At 43.4% G+C, this 18,127-nt stretch overlaps 1 long non-coding RNA gene across 1 annotated transcript; it reads right to left on the bottom strand.

Annotated features, from left to right (window-relative positions):
- Nucleotides 1-634: 634 nt before the first annotated feature.
- On the bottom strand, nucleotides 635-9,899 carry LOC140595838 (uncharacterized). The gene is made up of 2 exons (XR_011997742.1): nucleotides 9,701-9,899; nucleotides 635-2,232 (listed from the first exon to the last, which is right to left on the bottom strand). It is a non-coding gene; the product is annotated as an uncharacterized lncRNA (long non-coding RNA).
- Between the last annotated feature and the right edge of the window lie 8,228 nt (nucleotides 9,900-18,127).

Raw genomic sequence — 18,127 nt, 5'->3', positions numbered from 1 at the left:
CAAGGATGGGCTTTCCATTGACCAAGGTGGGCGAGGTTTTTAGAAAAAGCAAATTTGAGATGGAACAGCATGTTAGTTGCCCAAGATAGTCTTTAAAAAAAAAAAAAATTTTATTTATTTATTCATGAGACACAGAGACGCACACACACGGGCAGAGGGAGAAGCAGGCTCCCTGCGGGGAGCCCGTTGCAGGACTCGATCCCAGGACCCTGGGGTCATGCCCTGAGCCAAAGGCAGATGCTCAACCATTGAGCCCCCCCCCTCCCCCGGCGCCCCAGGACAGTCTTAATTTACCCGGTTGTCATGACATAATTAGCAGCAGTGCCTCTGTTTGGCTGATACCCTACGGTCCCCTTATGCTGGGACAGCCAGGGAGGCAGAAGAGGGTGGGACACGGGGGAGAGGCTGTGCCGGCTACAGACCTTCGGATTCTCGAGCATCCCTACCATCTGCGCATCAAAATAAGCTTAAAGCACTTAAACACATCACTTCCGTTTTCCATGAGAGTTCACTCCATTTATTTACATATTTAACAAATACGATGAGCATTTTAGGTGCCAGACACTGCTCCAGGCAGGATATAAATAGTAATTCACTGTATCGTCATGTTATTGCCGAGAAACCCTTTGTGTTCTTTATTTTTGGAATGTGGTCTGCTTTTTTTTTTTTTTTAAACCTTTTGTTCATTCTTTTCCAAGACGTCATGAGCTGTGCCTCAGCGCGGAGTTTTTTAGTCAATGTGTTTGGAGATCTACGTCTTTTGGTTCTGGAATATTTTATATTAATTCTTTGACAGTCTCTTCTTCAAAATATGTTCATTTTTTCCCCCTTTCATTCTGGAATACCAGTGATTGGGCTTCTTGGATTGATACCATAATTTTCTCATTATTTTTATTTGTTCTCTCTCTTGCTCACATTTCTGGAAAGTTCCTTAGATTCTAACTTTTCTTTTCTTTTTTTTTTTTTTTAAGATTTTATTTATTTATTCATGAGAGACACACAGAGAGAGGCAGAGACACAGGCAGAGGGAGAAGCAGGCTCCATGCAGGGAGCCCAACGTGGGACTCGATCCCAGGACTCCAGGATCACGCCCTGGGCCAAAGGCAGGCGCTGAACCGCTGAGCCACCCAAGGATCCCCAGATTCTAACTTTTCTATCAGACTTTTTCTTTGGGCTATTTATTTTTCTTTAGAGAGAGAGTTACATGTGCGAATGGGGGTGGGAAGGTTGGAGGGAGGGGGAGAGAGAATCCCAAGCAGATGCTACGTTTCACAACCTGAAGATCATGACCTGAGCCGAAATCTAGAGTCCGACGCTTAACCAACTGAGCCACCCAGGTGCCCTTTGGCTATTTTATTTTTAACTTTCAAGAACTGTGGCTTCTTCTCAGATCGGCCCCTTTTCTCAGCAATTTGTGTTTCACGGGTGCAGGGCTTTCTTTTTTCTCTCTGGGGATGTTGGTTAATGTTTTCAGTTTTCCTTGGCTTCCTGCACCATCCTGGCTCCCTTCAGGAGCGCCCTGTGTTTTGTGCACATGCTTGTTTATTTGATTTAGTCTCCCTGCATCAGATCAGAGGCTTTTCACAAATGTCTGGTGACCCTTGGTTTCTGTTCATATCAGAGTATGAGGCTAAAGGGTTGCAGGGAGCTCTCTGTGCCTGGGTGGAGCTTGTCTACCTCGGCAGGGTCGCAGGCAGCGGGCTAACTTTGCACCGAGGCACCGGCCTCTCCCACACTTGCCACTTCTTGGAGATCTTTGTCCGAAGGCGCTTCCATTTTTCCGGAGGAAGATTCTTCTGGGGATTTTGAACTGGGGGATGGGGCTGGCTCCCCGCCAACCTGGCAGAGACTTTCATTTTTATCTCTCGTTTTGATGTGTGTGCAACCCTCCAGCCCACCCCACCCTTACTGACTGTGCTTGATGCACCTGGATCTCGAGCCTCTCAGATTCTATTTCTATCATAATTAGAGCACTGGGACCTGGGGGGATCGGGCTTTGCAAAGCAAGAGAGGGGTCCCAGAGTTCCAGACTAGAGCAGACTTCCCGTCGTAAACCTCTGGCTGAAACCTCACATCCTGAGCTGGGTGAGCGCTGTGTGGCCTTCTCCTTTCTAAGCCACGGGTTCTTTTCCTTGATCTGCTTTTGTTCTTCCAAACCTTTAATACACCGTCTCGTCCAGTCATTCGCCCTGTTCTCTTTGTTCTTGTTGTTGTTGTTTATAGATTTGATTGCTTAAAAAAAAAAGTTTGGTTATGTTAGTTTTTTGGAGTTTGGGGAGGGGCAGAAAAATAGATGCACGTTTGCCATGGTTGGCAGCTCAGTGACTTTGATCTGAAATCTATCCATAAAAAACAAAGAAGGAAAAAAGAAATCCTATGTTGTTCACATCTTTGAGTCAGATAAGCATTTTGAATTACCAGTCAGATTTATGCCTCTGAGTCTTACAAATTTCAACCTTTGCCTTGAGAAAGAAAAAAAAAACACATAAATAAGTCAGGTCAGCATCTTCAGAGGCGATTTTGAAATGCATCTAAAGAAATAATATATATAATATATTATATACACATTATGTTATATTTATTTGTTATATTTATATTATAATTATAATATATATTATGTATGTTATACATAATATATACATATATATGCTTAACTAACTGATTAAGGTTCATGATTACTGAATATTTTCCAGATCTGGATCTGGATTCAATAATCTATGAACCTTAATCAGTTGTTTAAGGAGATGCTAGTCCCCCTGAACGTTAGGAGGCTGGGCTTTCTCCACCTTGTTAGTAGTGTTTTGCTTTGATTCTGACTTCCTACATGCAGTAGAGTAAGTTGAGAGCAGTATTCTTTTTTTTTTTTTAAGACTTTATTTATTTATTCATGAGAGACCGAGAGAGAGAGAGAGAGAGAGAGAGAGAGAGAGAGAGGCAGAGACACAGGCAGAGGGAGAAGCAGGCTCCATGCAGGGAGCCTGATGTGGGACTGGATCCCCAGACTCCAGGATCATGCCCTGAGCTGAAGGTAGGCGCTAAACCACTGAGCCACCCAGGGATCCCCGAGAGCAGTATTCTGTGAACAACTTCTGATCTGTCACCAGAAGTAGATATTCCTACAATTTTCACTCTGATGATGGAATAGTCTCTCCCCCTGGAGAGCTAGTGGGGCTTCTGGAGACTCAGATCAGAGTTTTAGCAGCCATTCAGATCACAGTGGTTAAACACAGGGCTGGACACGGTCTGCCTGAGTCTCAGTTGTGGCTCTTCCTTACTATTTGTTACTTTGGGGGAGAAAACTTACCCCCTGGGGCTTGATCTTCTACATAATGGGTATAATGATAGTGTTTATCTCATGGAGTTGTGTAATGATTAAATGAATGAATGAATGAATGAATTTATATTTGTAAAAGATTTTTATTGATTGATTTACTTGAGAGAGACAGAGAGAGAGTGAGAGAGTGTGAGCAGGTGGAGGAGCAGAGGGAGAGGGACAAGCAGACTCCCTGCTGAGTGCAGAGCCTGATGCAGGGCTTTGTCTCAGGACCAACCTGAACCAAAATCAAGAGTCGGACACTTAACCAACTGAACCACCCAGGCCCCCTGATAAATGAATTTAAGCATACAGAGCATTTATAGAAGCATGCCTGGATTATAATAAGGAGTCAATATGTTCTTCTTCTTATTATTATTATTAAATTAGCTACTATTATCATTATATTTTATTTTCTTTTTACTTTTATGATGCCATTGATCATTAATTATATAGATGACCTCTTTGACAATCAGTTTGAACCCTTTCCCCCAGATCAACCACTCTGATGAATTTAGTATATATCCTTTCAACTCTTAAAATAATTATGTATGTATATGGTGTATAAACATGTACTACATATACCGAATATGGTATTATATAAAGATACATAAATATACCCTATGTTATGATTTTATATCTGTTTGGATATATATGTCCCAAACAAAAGGTAAATTTAGCCAGTTGAGTTATTCTCAAACTATTAGGAAAAAACAGGTTTCCTAAGATCTTCATCTACTTTTCCCTTAGAATAGTCTTAAATGTTTCCTGAAATAATTCAAACTGATATGCATAAACATCATTTTTTTCATAGTTCACACATGCATCTTTACGTAGGTAGAGGGTATCATGGTTTTCATGCATGTGCCTATGGTTCCGTTTACACAAACAGCATCAAGCTTATAGATGTTGTTGTGTAAGTTGTGTTTCTAGTCAACAATTTTTTTTCCAGATTTTTCCACGTTGACTCATGTTCACTTAATTGATTGCCTTGAACTTCTGAATACCATGCCAGTGAAGAAAAATGCCACGTTTTATGGATTGGCAGGCATTCTAGATCTTCCAGTTGCCTCTCGACTTGAGAAGCCTTACAAGGACAGCTGAGTCACGCACTAAGAGAGGCTACTCCCTGAAACTGAGGTTTCTAGGCCTTTCAGCAAGTTCCCCATTCTCTGCTGTCCTAGGTGCATCTCCTCCTTTGCCAGAACAGCGGCACCTGGACAGGTGCCCTCAGCCTGCCATCTGCTTGCTAATTGATGGGATTAGTAGGTCGTCAAAGTAGAGATCCTATGCATTCATCTCTTGCAAATGCCAAGGGGCATGTAGGTGCCTGGCCCTCTGCAAATACTGTGGTAGGATGGTGTGGGTCCTAGGAGGAAGTGAGATGCGTTGCAGTAGACAGATCCCTCCCCTGGCTCACTGTCTAGAGCCCCATCGAGCTAGTGTGAAATCAGACACTAAGGAATTGTCCAGGGCATGTTTTGAGCAAGTTAAAGCAATCTTAAAATACAAACAACAGTCATTTGAATTGCTAGCTGGGTTGTGAGCAATAGCTAATTAAATAGATTATAAAACACTTTTTATTTGTTAAAGTGCCCCATTAGAGACGGAGGCTTGGAGCCTGGCATCAGGTCAGCACAAAATCTCCTCGGGAAAACAGACTTCATCTTGAAATTCATGATGCTTTGGAATTTCTAATTTGAGGATTTGTGAAAAGATGCACAATCTGTTGCTTCATATAGTCCATGGTTGGGCACGATGGGACCCATCTGCTCATTGGGGAGTGACTTGAGGATGCCCCGTCTTTAGTATTTTAATTTCAGGTGTAGGTGTTTAGAAAAGGCAGTTACTAAAATTAATCATATAGGGACACGCTACGAAAACTCTTAAAGTCAAGCTGTATGCTGGGGTAATGCTGAACAATAATTCCATCGAGCGATCTCCATAGAAAGTTCCAACAGGCACAGATATTTAAGACACAGCTCCAGGACCTGCCTTAACTAGAGGGCAAAGGGTGGAGTGGGGCTGATTGGGCCCAGCTCAAGGGGCTGTTGGTGGAGAAAGCTCTCGTTGGAGTTTCTCTGATCAATCTCTGACTCTGGCTTTGCACATTCTTGTACACCTCTAGAGACCGTGAAAAAGTGCTTTTGTGTGTAGGAGTCTGAATTCTCCCAGGAAACATTGAGTGACATGTCAGGAAAAAATTTAAAAAAAAAAAAAGGTTAACTCTCTCAGGCAATATAATTTTTGGTAGCAGCTTGAGAATATGTCAAGAAGCCAAATTTCATCTTTTTGCTTTTGTGTTTACTATATGAAAAATGATAGAGAAGCCCTGCGGCCAATTTCACCTGAAGCTTATCATCGTATTTCCATTTACTTTTATACAGTAACCACCCCGATGTTAAGGAGGGAGGCTGCATTTTAAAACTGTCTTACAATTAGCTCAGAATTTGGGGAAGAGATTTGAAACAGCAGTGGTGAGCGTCCAGAGGTTACGTCGACAGGGGGTTTTATTTATTTAATTAACAAATGGCTTTTGTTTGCCTCCTTTATGTCAGACCTTATACTGAATTCGGGATTAGGAAAAACAAACACGGTCTTTGCCTTTCTGGAAACTTCAGTCTCATGGGAGGCCCCAAAATAAATAATCATGCTAATGCATATGTAATTTCAAATCTTGGCAGTGCTCGTGGTTGCTATGTGATCTGTCACCGTGAGGAATGGCCTAGCCTGGGGAGTCCGGGACTGTGGCCCTGGGACCCCTCCTTTGTCTTGAGATCTGAATAGGATCGAGATGAGCCAGAGGAGGGCCAGCCGCTGGGTGTCAAGAGCTTTAAGGCAAGCAGCATGCAGGGTGTCACAGCCTTGAGGAGAGGGGAGCAAGCCTCACTTGGGGTACTGGAAGCCTGTATCTCTGGGGGGCACAGGGGCCCGGGGATGCAAGGAGAGGCGTTGGCAGCAGGGCTTGGAGGCCGTGCTGAAGTCACGCTAACAGCAAAGGGAAACCGGTGAAGCATTTACGCAAGATCATTGTGCCTGCAGAGTAAACAAGGAGCTGAGCCGGTGGGTCTGGGGAGACCAGGCAGCGCGGCTGCTGCATTTATCTAGGTGAGGCTCGCTTTGTAGGACATGACGCACAGCCTGCATGTGAGGAGGACAGAACGGAGGGAAAACACATGCAGGGCGGAAAACGGTTGTGTGCCTGTGTGTGTGCGTGTGTGTGCGTGTGTGTGTGCGAAGAGAAAGCCAGAGTGGAGCTAAACACTGGAAGCTGTGAAGTTAGGGCTAAGATACCATTTTTAAGTAATTATAAATTTTAAAAGATGGTCTTCCTTGTTAATATCAGGTGGTTAATATAATGATAAACAAAGAGAAATATGATAATAAACCTTAGGTAAAATTGTTTTTAGACTTTTCTATTATTTTATTATTTTTAAAGATTTTATTGATTTATTCATGAGAGACGAGAGAGAGAGAGGCAGAGACACAGGCAGAGGGAGAAGCAGGCTCCATGCGGGGAGCTGATGCGGGACTCGATCCCGGGACCCCGGGGTCACACCCTGAGCCAAAGGCAGACCCTCAACCACTGAACCACCCAGGCGTCCCTATTAATTAATTTTTTTAGAGAGAGGGTGAAGTCAAGGGGGAGGGGTCAGAGTTGGAGGGGGGAGCATCTCCAGCAGACCAGCCCCCCCACTGGAGGCCCCATTTCAGGACCTGGATGCCATGACTTGAGCGGATATCGAGTGTCCGAGGCTGAACCCACGGAGACACCCAGCGCCTCTCCACCACTTTTCACACAAGAACAACAACAGAAGGTGAAATGTAACTGGTTCAAATCCTGGCTCTTACTTTCCAACCATGTGAATTCGAGCAGTTTCTTAGAGCTCTGACCCTCAGTCTCTTCGTTGCTCTTAACTGGTGCTACCCACGTCCTGTGAGATCCTTGTGAGATGAATGACAAGCGTGTGCGCAGGTGCACACAGGCTGCCCCCACCCCAGGCCATCTCCAACTAGGCCCTCCCCAGCGCGTCTCACCTCCCTCCTTGTCTTCCCTCCAGGCCCACCTTCCCTCCTTGCCCTGTGCGCGGACTCCATGGTGTAACTCCAATTGGCCTTACTCTGGAGTGATAGTCTGAACTCCGGCCCGCATTTCAGGGGTCTGCGAGCACCTTTCCACGTGTAACTAATACGTTCAACACAAGTAAGTCTCTATGGAGATTCTGCAGAGAAATCAAAGTTTCTCTCCGAAGTCGGAGACTAACTTTGGGCAATGTCTTAACTATCTTGGGCCTCATTTTCTTTATATGAGGCCTGGGGAACTTGGTCTGGAATCAGGGGCCAACCACTGCCTGGTTTGTGAATAAAGTTTTATTGGGACACAGCCACATCCACTGGTTTATGCAGAATTACGGGGTCGCCACAGAGCCTAGTGGACTGTGAATGCCCGTGGGTTTACTACCTGGCTCTTCGCTGAGACGGTTTGCCAGCTGCTGAGTGAGAGCATTGATTTCTACTTTCTTTTCCTCTGCCACCTTGTTCTTCCCTCTCTCTTTCTCTTCTTCCTTCCTTCCTTCCTTCCTTCCTTCCTTCCTTCCTTCCCTCCCTCCCTCCCTCCCTTCCTTCTTTCCCTCCCTCCCTTCCTTCCTCCCTCCCTTCCTTCTTTCCTTCCTTCCTTTCTTTCCCCTTATACATCTTTCTTTCTTCTTTCTTTCTTTTTCTTTCTTTCTTTCTTTCTTTCTTTCTTTCTTTCTTTCTTTCTTTTTCTTTCTTTCTTCTTTCTTTCTTTCTTTCTTTCTTTCTTTCTTTCTTTCTTTCTTCTTTCTTTCTTTTTCTCTTCTTTCCATCTGAAGCCATTCTTCAAGCAACATGTTGCCTAGGAGCCCAGTACAGAACACAGACAGAAGTGTGTTCCTCTCTTTCAAAGGTTCGGATGTGGGGATAGTTGTCAGGACTTTAATTTGAAAGTCACTAGACTAAATAACTTTTTAAAATTGTTAAATAATAATACTATATGTAAAAGCCTTGAATCTGGAGAGCTACTTTCAATCTGTAGCAAGAGTCGAGTGACAAAATGTGCCCTCCCTGACTCACCCCCCCTCCACAGAAATCCCTCTGTTTTTCATCTTCCTGCCCCACCTCTTCCTCGCCAGCCCCACAAGTCAATCCTCTGCTGCCGTCTGGCTGCTCAGAAACCTAACAGGGGCATGAACTTGCACCTGCCCCTCGCAGCAGGGTCCTGAATCCCAGACTTTTCTGGATCTCCTCGTTGAAGGAGAAGCTTCAGCTTCATATACTTCCCTTAATATCTGCTTTCCACTGAATGACAGCTGGTTAATCAGATACATTCAGGCTGTTAATTTTATAAAGACTGTTAATTTTTACTAATGGCTTAATGGGTTTATTCCTCCCAGGTAACACATTTGTATTTTAATCAGGGCTTTCTAGAAATGGTGCATATTTTAACCCAAAGGAAGGGCTTTCGTGGAAGGAATGCCAGCAACATTCTGAGAGTTTGAGGCGTTTAGAGAAGAGAAGCCTTTGGATGCTGCTGAAATAAGTCCATGAGAACGACTATGTATTCCTCCTGCAATTTGCAGTGACTTGGTACCACCGTTTCACGGCCATTTGTGCATGCGGGTGGGCAGCCTTATCCATCACTTTGTGTCTCTCGACCTGTGGGCTGTGTCGCCGTGGGCACGTGACGCAGCATCTTTAGAGCTCAGAGTCTCCATCCCTCCACTGCAGGGTTATTGGGGGATCGTTACATAAAAAGTCTCCCACCTAGTACAGTCTCTGTAAATGTTCCTTATCTTCTCATTGAAGTGCAACCCAGATCACTTGTGCTCTGGGGTAAGAAAGTTTCATCTTGTTCTTACGCAGAATTTGTTCCCTGATTGGGAAGAAAAGACTTTTTTTTTTTCTTTATTTTTTATCTCACTTTCAATGAATTAGGTCAAAGACATAATAATTGGAATCCTAAAAATCAATAATTTTCAGGGATGTTAGAAAACATGGAGTTTGTCCCTTTTATTTTCCAGACACAAGGAGAGGTTAAATGGTTGACTTAGGGCCGCAAGGGCTCTAATTAGGGGCAGGTCTAGAGCTGGAAACCAAACCTCCAAATTCCGGGTCTCCCCAGGTGAAGAAACAAACAACTCAAACAAACAAGCAGCACATTTTCTCCCCCCCCCCCACTCTGCCCCAAATTTTGTCTCGTACCAAAGAAAATCCTAGATCAAAAACATGCATTTGGAGCAACACGTGCAGGGATGTCCCCAGCATACCTGCAAGACCGGTGAAGTCGCATATTTCATCCTATTTGGACCCGGGAAACGGTCAAGTTCTCATAGCCACTTAATGAAGCAAGAAAATGGGTCATCTTACCTTGACCATCACTTAGCGTCTGCTTTTTAAGTCTGCTTCTGGAACTAGCAATGAAACCTGCCTTCAACACGTTTATTATGGGATGAAAACTGAGCTTCTGTGTGTTGATGGCATAGCTCCGGGGAGTCACCCTGCCCACTTGAACTTTCAATAGGGCCTCTTAGCGCTTATGCCGCATTCATTCCTCCGTGCAAAGCGCGCTCTCGTTGCCGGAGAGCCTCACCAGACAGTCGCCGGGCACAGCTGCTTCATTTTGCCCTAGCGTTGGGGTACCAACCACCTGGCAAGCTGCAGGTCCCCCCCCCCACCCCCAGCCCTCGTTCTCCAATCCCCATGCAACTGTTGGAGTCTCTCCTTGCACCAGCTGCCCCCCAGCCCCCCTTTCAAAAATTACTCTCAGTAATTACTACAGCTCAAGGATGCTGTCCAATCTAAAATAGCTAATGAGAACCAGTCCTTCAATCTAAACTGTAATCAGCTTATAACAAGCTCCCTTTTCCTGTGCTTCATTACTGTGACACAATCTATTTTTCATACCTCGGAATGATAAGGCAGTGTCGGGAGAAAAGGAGCCCTCTCTATCACCGGGCTTGCATGAAAGGGAGATGGGCTTAAGCATGCAGAATTGATTTATTTGCATTCTTCTATTGCTTTGGTAGCTGCATCTTTGAAAGAAGTTAATATTGTATTTTTGATTTGGCCCTAAGAACAGCAGGGCCTGACAATCAAGCATGCTTATTACAGCCAGGAAGGGTAAAAAAAAAAAAAAAAAAAAAAAAAAAAAGTGGTGGTGGTAGGAGGGGGGAGTCCAGTGGAGCTCCAGTGCATCATGATTTATTTGGACATGTGCAGACTTGGAGCAGAAAGAATTTTAAATTCTGTTGGGGGAACCTGCCCATGCTGTCTTTATCTGAGTGTTCATTCTCCCCAAAATGTGTATGGTTGTTACCCATAACCCTATTAGCTACTTACCTGCCTTGCTTCTGATGTGCCCTTGTAAACTCTCCATTGTTTATTTCCAAAGAAAGAACATGGTGGGCACCAACCACGGGGGTTCTCACTGGGAGTTTGGGAAATCTGCTTGGCTAATAGTGTACAATCTGTTGATAAACACCCAGGCTATTTTAATCTCCTTTCCAAGTTTATCCTCCTGAGTTAATTTCCAAACTGTCATGTTTTGCCTGGTGTGATTAAAGCTCGGCCCGTTGAAGCGTCCACATTCTCCTGGCGTGATTTCCTAGGCATGGAGGCTGTGGCGGAGCAAACCTATTAATCCCACCCTAATGATTAAAGCGGCTGAGGGCCTGCAACGTCTGATGGTTTAATACCAGCAGCCGAGTCCTTGGGTCTAATCCAACTCAGTCATCACTGTGAATGAGACAGTTTGATGAGCTTCAGTGAGGCTGGGACTGCTGTCATTGTCCAGTGTGGACTCCAAATACGAAGAAAGATAAAAGCCAGTCTCAAACGGCTAGACAGCTCCTATGGCTGTCACTAACATAAAGATACGAAATGCAGATCGGAGGATCTTTGTTAAAGAATTGTCAGTGGGCAGAGAGACCTCACAAAGAACCCCCTGCCCTGTTTTACTTACCTTCCTGCCAAGAACAGAACAGAAAAGGAAAAAAAAAAAAAAAAAAAAGAAAAGAACCCATTAGTCACTTTTTAAAGATTGTCTCTCCTTGCTTTGTCTAAAAACGTGCACAAAAAAGGAGGTTAAATTAGAAAACCTTTCCCAGCTCACTTCAACTGTAGGAAATAGATGCACACAACTCCTTCAGAGTGGGAGGTTTGCGAATTTACTCATTAGACACAATAACCAGTAAAGGGGGACCTCCACTCACGTGGAATCTTGACCAGACCATCAGGGAAGGTAGTTCTCTGCTGCCTCCCCGTCGTCAAGAGCCCTGGGACCGAACTTGCCTTTAAAAGAGCGAGGCTGTCGGAGGACTCAGACTGAGCATCTGTACTTCAGGCGAGTCCATAAATTAACTTCCAGCACTCATGGCATTCTGAAAGAATGAAGCTTTCATTGGAATTCATGGTCCATCTGCTTCAGGAATGTTGTGTCACCCACCATGCCTCAGACACGGGGAGAATTTTCTACCTCCAGTGACTGCAGCAAGGAATTTGTCTTGCCAAAGCAAGACGTTATAGTATCATTCTCTGTCTCCCTCTCTTTCCCCCAGTGAGGGTGACCATCTGAGAACATGGGACGTGAATGCCTTTACGACCTCGTGCCAGGGGCCAGAATTCAGAGCCTCCTGCGGTCTGTTCTACTGGGTCTTTCTTGTCCGAGGGTGAAGTTTCAGGGAATGTGAGCCAGCTCGCAGAATAGCTGGATTTCTACATCACTGCATTATTTTCCTAAGGGCCATTGATTTCCGATAGGAAGAGCCCCTCCCCGCACTTCATCCACTTTCCGATGAGCATCAATTCTTGATTGCAGCGCAAGCTAAAACCCCCGTCTGCTGCTGATGCACATAGGTCTCGGTTGAGGATGAAAACGAGAACACCCAGTTGTTTCAGACATAGCATAAATTTAAAATCTCGTATAGTCACTTTTATCTTCACTAACATAGACCCGATGTACTGGGCAGCCAATCTTTATTTTTAACTGAGAACATTCTCTGATGCCGTCTCTATGCTGAACAAGGGGGCTAGGCTTTGAGGACATCAAGCATGCTCGTGGTCAGCCTGAAAGCTCATGGTCTCATATCTGGAATCCAAATAAAGGTATTTTCTTGAAGGGCAAAATAATAAGTCTACTCTTAAGGGTGGACTTAAACATAATTTTCGGGTATACATTTAGGAGTTACTCATTTATGTGAGTGATGTTGATAAAAACTACTCAGTTGACCCACGACTAAGTATTTAAAGATGTTTGTGTCGTATAATAACCAGTTTAAGAGTACAACCCAAGGCTTCTCAAAATCAGCCAGTAGATCGATGCTGTTAAATGCGACTACTTGCCATACAATCTCTTTTTTTTTTTAATTTTTATTTTTTTATTTATGATAGTCACACAGAGAGAGAGAGAGAGGCAGAGACACAGGCAGAGGGAGAAGCAGGCTCCATGCACCGGGAGCCCGATGTGGGATTCGATCCCGGGTCTCCAGGATCGCGCCATACAATCTCTTAGGGGTAGAAAGATACACAAAATCCCCTCATTACCAAGGAACTTAAAATCTAGCATACAACTTAGAATCACTGAAATCAAAGTTTAAATATGTGCCATGGGTTGTATTTACACACACAGCTTAATGAATTACACCGATACATTTTGTCAAAGGTTTTTAAGTTTAAAAAAAAGTTAAAAAGTTAACTGCAATTTCTATCGATGAGACATACTTTCGAGCCCGCTAGTTCTGAGCCATGCCCCAAAGTGAATTCTGTGGTTGCATTATGTTGAGGGCCACATAAGGTGGAGAATAAAGTCAAGATAAAATAGCCAAGATCCGTGTGCTAGGATTTTAGAGCTAATGCTCCTTTGTGGTTATTTTTTCCTTTTCCCTGTCTTTCCTCTGCTTTCTATCTGCCCTTCACCCCAGGCTTAGGTACATGAGGTAATTGTGCTTTTTTCTTTCTTTCTTTCTTTCTTTTAGGCTTTTGCCATTGTAGCACGATGTTACTGAAACAAATAAGTCTTGTAGAAAGCAATCTGGTGTCTGAAAAAGGTGTTCCATAAAGTTTAATCTTGTCATTGTTTAGCTTTACCATTAAGAACAGTTCAGGATATAACTTTATTTTTACAATGAATGAAACCGAAACGTCTCCTTACGTTTTCATTCAATGTTCTTAATACAAAATGATCGTGGGTTAAAATTTCAGGCAGTGGCTTAATGACAATGGAATTTCAGTTATGAAAAACACATTTGATAAAGACTATAATTACAAATGGGGTCTAGTTAGCAAACTTGCATCATCTTGATGGAATTTAAAAATAATCCTCTGCAGGTTCATTAACCTGACATCCGAGTCCTATTTGTGGATTTTCGAACCTCAGAATCCATTTGATCTCTTAGCAAAAATCAGCTTTCGGAACTGGCCTGAGACTGAAAATGGTGACTCTGGAAAGAGAAAAAAAAGAAAAAAAAAGAAGCATTACTCTTTGCTCAAACCTCTAGTCTAGGTGATAAATTCACACAGAAGTTAAAAGTGGCAATGAGCTGCTGTGAGAAGCACCTCGTGGTTTGCCTTCCCTGGAAGGCAAAGTCAGAATGGGGCCAGACTGTGGGTGGCAAGAGATGGTGCAAGAGGGACGTGCAGGGGGAGGAGAGGAAGTGGGAAGGGCCCAGGAACCTAGGCTAATGTTTCAGAATTCTGCTTCAGGGCAATCGAAAGAGACGCACACCTCGGTAATAGAGTATTCATAGCGCCAGCTGCCCTATGCTGCGCAAATCTGCAGAAGGGGGTATCTGGGAAGGCTTCCTGGCACTGGCGGCACGTAAGCTCTGAGGTGAAGGACAGCAAGACTAGGATACTGGGAGATAGAGCAAGAGCATGCAGGGTGGAGGGAACAGTGCACACAGAAGTGCTTCTGCAGGGTATTCAAATTACAGGGTGTAGAATCCATCCAAAGCCCCTTTATGTGACTACCGTTGACCAATGTAAGCAACAATGTTCCTTTACTTGGGAAAAAAAAATATTATTAGTACAGTGGAGCATTCCAGGCCACCTCTCATACTGATTATCATACTACCTTTCCACTGTGGGACTCAGTCTTACATACACTACCTGAGTATCACAGGATGAAGAAAAATGGTTGGCCATTATGCTAAAAATGATGGCTAAAGGGAGTCAGTGCCAACAAAATCATGAAAGGTTGTTGGGTTCACCATAACCAAATGAGAAAAAGTACACTTACAAACAAACAAACAAACCAAAAACAAAGAAACAAAAAAACAAAACCAAAAACCAAACCAAACCAAAAAACAAACAAAAAAATACAACAACAACAAAAAACACCAAGAGTCACTGATCGTTAATTTAAAAAAAGAAAAAGAAGGAGAAAAAAAACCTTCCAAGTCAGCCAGAAACGTCACTGCTTTGCAGATTTTCTCTTTTTAGACCAAAGTAATCCCATCTCTAAAAGGACATTCTCTGTCTGAGTCACTCTGATAAAACACACTGAATAGACATAGGAAGATGACACCAGAACAGCTTCTACCCCCACCCCCAGGGATGTTCAGAACAGCAAAGAAAAAAAAAATCATGTTTTTAAATGTCTAATCTTGTTTTTGAATTAAAATAAACCTGGAATGCTCTTTTACACTAAAAACATGTTTTCTCATAATGCAATGGCTTTTAGCCACTTTTTCACTTATTAAATTTGAAATGTTTTTGAAGCATAGTTTTGGTTTGGAGTAGTTTTGCCTTTGTGTGAGAAGCGTAATTGTCTGCTGATTAACATAGATTCTTGGACACCTGGGGGGCTCAGTGGTTGAGCATCTGCCTTCGGCTCGGGTCATGATCCCGGGGTCCTGGGATCGCGTCCCGCATCGGGCTCCCCACAGGGAACCTGCTTCTCCCTCTGCCTGTGTCTCTGCCTCTCTCCCTGTGTCTCTCGTGTATAAAAATAAACAAAATCCTTAACATATACTTCTTGAAGATGCTTTTTAGGAGGAAAGCAGTGTGCTGGATGCTATAAGGATTATAAACGTTTATTTTACTGTTAAAATACTAGCCTAGCTTTCCAGAGCTGTGCTCCAGAAAAGTGGCCAGTTACTATCTCAATGATGCTGAAGGAAGCTGCTGTTCCTTCTGCTACTAGAATAGGTCAGAAGTCATTGGTTCTGGCTCCCGGGACCTTCTCGGGCTTCTTGGAGGAGGCACATTTACTTGTTGAGGGTGTTATGCCCAAGTGGTTCTTTGCATTTTCACATGAGCCTTGCTGATTTTGACTCTGCGGGGAGTTAGAAAGGCTCCAGAAATTCAGAAATTCAGACTGTAGAGTTTCTGTACATCTCATTCCCTGGTTAGATGGGAGTGGTTGCCTCTTTTTTTTTTTTTTTTTTTACTGATACATTCTCAGAATATCTGGATTCTGATGCGATTACTTGTCAGCCAGGCCTGGACTTTGCAACCGAGGAAGGGCTCACACACCTATCAAATTTAACCTGTTTATTCTAAATTCATAGTGAATTTCTTTCATCTCTCCTTTTCTCTTTTCCTTCATCTCAACTCCCACCTGTTCCCCTTTCTTTCTCACCTGCCCCCCCCGCCCCCCACTATTTCCCTAATGATTTGGAGAGTACCAACTGATGAGCTTTATTTTTTGTTTTTTTCTGATGAGCTTTAAACTCTCAAATTTGCTGCAGGTATTTTTTAAAAGTAAGTATTTGTGGATCAGCTTTCCTTCACATAAATATCACAGATTGCATTTTAGTTACATCTCTTTACTGGGCTTCTTAAACTTAGTACCGAGTCCTTTCAGGGAGACAATATTGAAGAGTGATTACAAATGTAGACTTGAGATCCCAGGCTTGCGATCAGTTGTACCACTTATGACCTGGTCTTTTGATCTTAGAAGGGCTACCTAACAGCTCTGAGCCTCAGTTTCCTGATTTCCATGTAATGAAGATGCTTTGAAGATGAGATTAGAGAATCCACTTAAAATGTTTCATGCAGCATCTGATACATACTACGTCTCTTCAGTAGAGTTGGCTACTCTCCATCACCATCATTATCATTGTGGAGGTGCCAGGTGGAAGATTGCATCCTCCTGTAACATCAACTGTGCTTGAGGATTTAAAGGAGAGTTAAGTGACTTCACCTAAAGTCATACAAGGTATCGTTTTTACCGTAAAACAAATATAGCCCTAGTACAGGATGGAAGATGCAAGTCCATGGATTGTTGAAGATAAAATAAGACAACAGAATTTTGTACTGGTAGCGAATGAGAAGTCCCTGAAGGAATATTTTTTTACTTTCTCGTATCGTTTGGGGTTGGCCAGGGGAGATTTGAGGAGGTGCTGCTATTGGCTAAAACAGTAGGAAAAAAATAACTCCAGTCTTTTCAACCAAGAACCAGGGGTCATTCTTATATTGTTAATTTGTCTACATGTTTTACTTAGGAATGCAGCAGGTTTCAGATTATTTATTTATTTACTTAAAATGGCAGAAGTATATCGAAGACATTTTATCACCTTCTCATGGTGGTTTTGCAAGTTGGTTTTGCCATACTTATTTTATAGGTGAGGAAATCGAACCTCAAAGATTAAATAACTTGTGTAAAGTCTTGATCAGTGAGTGATGGGTCTGGGCTTTGAATTCAGGTCTTGTGGCTCTTTCCATTCTGCCTTTACTGCATCCCACTGGATTTGATTAAAATGGTTTTTCCATACAGCGGCTTGTATGGGGAGTGTTTAGTGTGCCAACTAAGCTCTTATTACATTTTCAAGAATTCCTTTCCCTGCATCACTCTTAGCTCATGTTGGCCCACTGGAGACACCTTTTGGAAATTGAGGTGGTATAAATGAAGGAGTAGCCACACTCCTGGTCACTGGGGAATTAGTGCTAGGCATGAGGCACACATGATGCCATTTACCTGCTGGTTCATCTGGTTGACATGGGGCAACAGCTGGACCCTTAGTACCTTCTGCTAGATCTTCTGCTTCTGTTCTTCCAGCTACTGAGCCAGGTACCTGAGGAGGAGTATCAGCCTCTCCAGCAGGCACAACTGGACAGTTGTGCCTAGTTTCCAACACCCAGTGTAAAATGAAAACATAGGGTTCAAATATCATTAAGAATTTCAAGTTGTTACCAGCAGAGCTTTAAACCAAGTATGAGATCTTTCTAAGCAGGAGACTCTGAGTGATTACATAGACCACATGTACATGAAGCCAATTCTGCTTTCAGGATACCTTGTCCTCAAGGTTTGAGGCTCAGAAATGGTGAAAGACCAATGTGAGTTCGAGGTCAGTCTTGTATGTTCTAGTTTGACCTGACTTTTCCCAGTTCACGTCCATCTCCTTTGGGTGATTACCTGTTCTACAGACTTTAGATGTAGAAATAACAACTTCACGTGAACTAGATAACCAGGTCCCACAATTGGGTAAGGTCAAATTTCTTGGAGATAATCGAGAAAATAATTTGCAATACATTTTCTGGGTTCTGTGATTCAGATGAGGAACCCTAGGTGAGAAAGCCTGGAAAGTAGACAGTAAGGAGATGATCACACATGGGGTAACTGGGTGGCACAGCTGGATAAACATGGAACTCTTGGTTTCAGCTCAGGTGGTGATCTCAGGGTCATGATATCCAGCCCCTTAGAGGGCTCTGTGGTCAATGTGGAGTCTTTTTGGGTTTCTGTCCCCCTTTCCTTCTGCCCCTTACCCCCTCCCTAACCTCATGGTGCACACTCTTTCTCTCTTTGTCTTTGGAATAAACAAATGAATCTTAAAAAGAGAGAGAGAGAGAGATACA

This window comes from Vulpes vulpes, chromosome 16, assembly GCF_048418805.1.
Source record: "Vulpes vulpes isolate BD-2025 chromosome 16, VulVul3, whole genome shotgun sequence".
Lineage (NCBI taxonomy): Eukaryota > Metazoa > Chordata > Mammalia > Carnivora > Canidae > Vulpes > Vulpes vulpes.
This window is presented reverse-complemented; position numbering and strand designations above follow the sequence as displayed.